The 3,896-nt window shown below is 36.9% G+C and overlaps 1 non-coding gene across 1 annotated transcript; it reads left to right on the top strand.

Annotated features, from left to right (window-relative positions):
- Positions 1-2,237: 2,237 nt before the first annotated feature.
- On the top strand, positions 2,238-2,341 carry LOC148561532 (small nucleolar RNA R71). Its single transcript, XR_015886665.1, has one exon. It is a non-coding gene; the product is annotated as a small nucleolar RNA R71 (small nucleolar RNA).
- The last annotated feature ends 1,555 nt before the right edge of the window (positions 2,342-3,896 follow it).

Here is a 3,896-nt window from a genome sequence, read left to right as displayed (position 1 = left end):
TTGAGGTGATTGGTGAAGGGTATTTGGGAAAGAGAGTTATGAAAAGGTGTGAAGAGGAGAGAAGAAAAAGTGGGGATCCTGTGGGGTCCACAGATCCTGAGGGGATTCTGTGGGGTCCACAGATCAAGTGGGGTCAAGGACTTAACATCCCTGCTCCAATTAAGTGTGTAAAATGCCCTTGCTGTGCAATCCTGGCATTTAACGCCAGACTGCTGCCTGTTTCTGGCGTTAAACGCTCAAATGTAGCTTGTTTCTGGCATTTAACGCCAGCTTGGTGCTTGTTTCTGGCGTTAAACGCCAGACAAATGCTTGTTTCTGGCGTTTAAACGCCAGACTGCTCTCCTCCAGGGTGTGTTATTTTCAATGCTATTTTCATTCTATTTTTTATTTTTCAGTAGTTTTTGTGACTTCATGATCATCAACCTTATAAAACACGAAATAACAAAAAGAAAATAAAATAGATATGATTAAATAACATTGGGTTGCCTCCCAACAAGCACTTCTTTAATGTTAATAGCTTGACAGTGAGCTCTCATGGAGCCTCACAGATAATCAGAGGACGGTTGGAACCTCCCAACACCAAACTTAGAGTTTGAATATGGGGGTTCAACACCAAACTTAGTGTTTAGTTGTGGCCTCCCAACACCAAACTTAGAGTTTGACTGTGGGGGATTTGGTTGACTCTACAGTGAGAGAAGCTTTTCATGCTTCCTCTCCATGGTTACAGAAGGAGATCCTTGAGTTTTAAACACAAGGTTGTCTTTATTCAGTTGAAGGACCAACTCTCCTCTGTCCACATCAATCACAGCTCTTGCTGTGGCTAGGAAGGGTCTTCCAAGGATGATGGATTCATCCTCTTCCTTCCCAGTGTCTAGGATTATGAAATCAGCAGGGATGTAAAGGCCTTCAACCTTTACTAACACTTCCTCTACTAGTCCATAGGCATGTTTTCTTGAGTTGTCTGCCATCTCTAAAGAGATTCTGGCAGCTTGCAACTCAAAGATCCCAAGTTTCTCCATTATAGAGAGTGGCATTAAGTTTATTCCTGACCGTAGGTCACACAGAGCCTTCTCAAAGGTCATAGTGCCTATGGTTCAGGGTATTAAGAATTTGCCTGGATCCTATTTCTTTTGAGGTAATTTCTGCCTATCCAATGCATTTAGTTCATTGGTGAGCAAGGGAGGTTCATCTTCCCAAGTCTCATTACAAAATAATTTGGCATTCAGCTTCATGATTGCACCAAGGTACTTAGCAACTTGCTCTTCAGTAATGTCTTCATCCTTTTCAGAGGAAGAATACTCATCAGAGCTCATGAAGGGCAGAGGCAAGTTGAATGGAATCTCTATGGTCTCTGTATGAGCCTCAGATTCCTTTAGGTCCTCATTGAGGAACCCTTATTGGTCACTGAACGTCCCAGGAGGTCTTCCTCACTAGGATTCACGTCCTCCTCCTCCTCTTTGGGTTCGGCCACACCAAGTAAGGTAATGGCCTTGCACTCTGTTTTTGGATTCTCTTCTGTATTGCTTGGGAGAGTACTAGGAGGGGTTTCAGTGACTCTTTTACTCAGCTGGCCCACTTGTGCCTCTAGATTTCTAATGGAGGACCTTGTTTCATTCATGAAACTTAGAGTGGCCTTAGATAGATCAGAGACTATATTTGCTAAGCTAGATGGGTTCTGCTCAGAATTCTCAATCTGTTGCTAAGTGGATGATGGAAAAGGCTTGCTATTGCTAAACCTGTTTCTTCCACCATTATTAAAGCCTTGTTGAGGCTTTTGTTGGTCCTTCCATGAGAAATTTGGATTATTTTTCCATGAGGGATTATAGGTGTTTCCATAGGGTTCACCCATGTAATTCACCTCTGCTATTGCAGGGTTCTCAAGATCATAAGCTTCTTCTTCAGAAGATGCCTCTTTAGTACTGTTGGATGATTCCTTCAATCCATTCAGACTCTAGGATATCATATTGACTTGCTGAGTCAACATTTTATTCTGAGCCAATATGGCATTCAGAGTATCAATTTCAAGAACTCTCTTCCTCTGAGGCATCCCATTACTCACAGGATTCCTTTCAGAAGTGTACATGAACTGGTTATTTGCAACCATGTCAATGAGTTCTTGAGCTTCTGCAGGCATTTTCTTTAGGTGAATGGATCCACCTGCAGAATGGTCCAATGACATCTTTGATAGTTCAGACAGACCATCATAGAATTTATCTAGGATGGTCCATTCTAAAAGCAAGTCAGAAGGACACTTTTTGGTCAGTTCCTTGTATCTCTCCCAAGCTTCATAGAGGGATTCACCTTCTTTTTGTCTGAAGGTTTGAACATCCACTCTAAGCTTGCTAAGATTTTGAGGAGGAAAGAACTTGGCTAAGAAAGCCGTGACCAACTTATCCCAATAGTTCAGGCTATCTTTAGGTTGAGAGTCCAACCATATTCTAGCTCTGTCTCTTACAGCAAATGGGAAAAGCATAATCCTGTAGACCTCAGGATCAACCCCATTGGTCTTAACAGTATCACAGATCTGCAAGAATTCAGTTAAGAACTGAAAAGGATCTTCTGATGGAAGTCCATAAAACTTGCAGTTCTGTTGCATCAGAGAAACTAATTGAGGTTTCAGCTCAAAATTGTTTTCTCCAATGGCAGGGATTAAGATGCATCTTCCATCTAAATTGGAATTTGGTGCAGTAAAGTCACCAAGCATCTTCCTTGCATTATTATTATTTTCGGCCATGTCTCCTTCTTTTTTGAAATTTTCAGTCAGATTTTCTCCAGAGAGTTGTGCTTTAGCTTCCCTTTGCTTCCTCTTCAGAGTCCTTTCAGGTTCAGGATCAGCCTCAACAAGAATGTTCTTATCCTTGATCCTGCTCATATGAAAAAGAAGAAAACAGAAAAGAAAATATGGAATCCTCTATGTCACAGTATAAAGATTCCTTTATGTGAGTATAAGAAGATATGAATAGAAGAAGGAGAATTTAAACACAAGGGTGAGGAGTAGGTTCGAATTCTTGGGTGAAAAAGGGATGTTAGTAGATGAATAAATAAATAGAAGGAGGTGAGGGAGAAGAATTTTCGAAAATTAGATAAAATAAAATAAAAGTATTTTTGTTTTTAAATTAAAAATTAAAATTAAAAATTCGAAAATTAAGCAAGGAAAATTAAATCAAATTAAATTAAATTTAAAACAAGTAGTTATTTAAAAAGGAAGTTTTAGAAAAAGGGGAAGGTGATTTTCGAAAATTAGAGAGAGAGAATTAGTTAGGTAGTTTTGAAAAAGATATGATTGAAACAAAAGGATAGGATTAATTGAAAAAGATTTGAGAATTAATTTTGAAAAGATAAGAAGTTAGAAAAGATTTTGAAATTGATTTTGAAAAAGATATGATTGAAACTTAATTTGAAAAAGACTTAAAAGAGAAATTTGAAAAGATTTGATTTTTGAAATCAAAGTTGATTACTTGACTAACAAGAAACTAAAAAGATGTGATTCTAGAGTTTAAAGATTGAACCTTTCTTATTAGGCAACTAACAAACTTAAAAATTTTGAATCAATCACATTAATTGTTAGCATTAATTTCAAAAACATGAAATAAAAATAAGAAAAAGATTTTGAAAATAATTTTGAAAGTTTCGAAATTCATAAAAGAAAAATGAAAAAGATTTGATTTTTGAAAAAGATAGAATTTTTAAATTGAAAATTTGATTTGACTCATAAGAAACAACTAAATTTTAAAATTTTTTGAAAAAGTCAACTCAAATTTTCGAAAATTTATGAGTGAAAAAGGGAAAGATATTTTTTTGATTTTTGAATTTTTAATGATGAGAGAGAAAAACAATAAAAAGACTCAATGCATGAAAGTTTTGGATCAAAACAAATGATGAATGCAAGAACACTA

The sequence above is a fragment of the Arachis ipaensis genome, chromosome B6 (assembly GCF_059453495.1).
Source record: "Arachis ipaensis isolate K30076 ecotype BB chromosome B6, ASM5945349v1, whole genome shotgun sequence".
Taxonomy (NCBI): Eukaryota; Viridiplantae; Streptophyta; class Magnoliopsida; order Fabales; family Fabaceae; genus Arachis; species Arachis ipaensis.
This window is presented reverse-complemented; position numbering and strand designations above follow the sequence as displayed.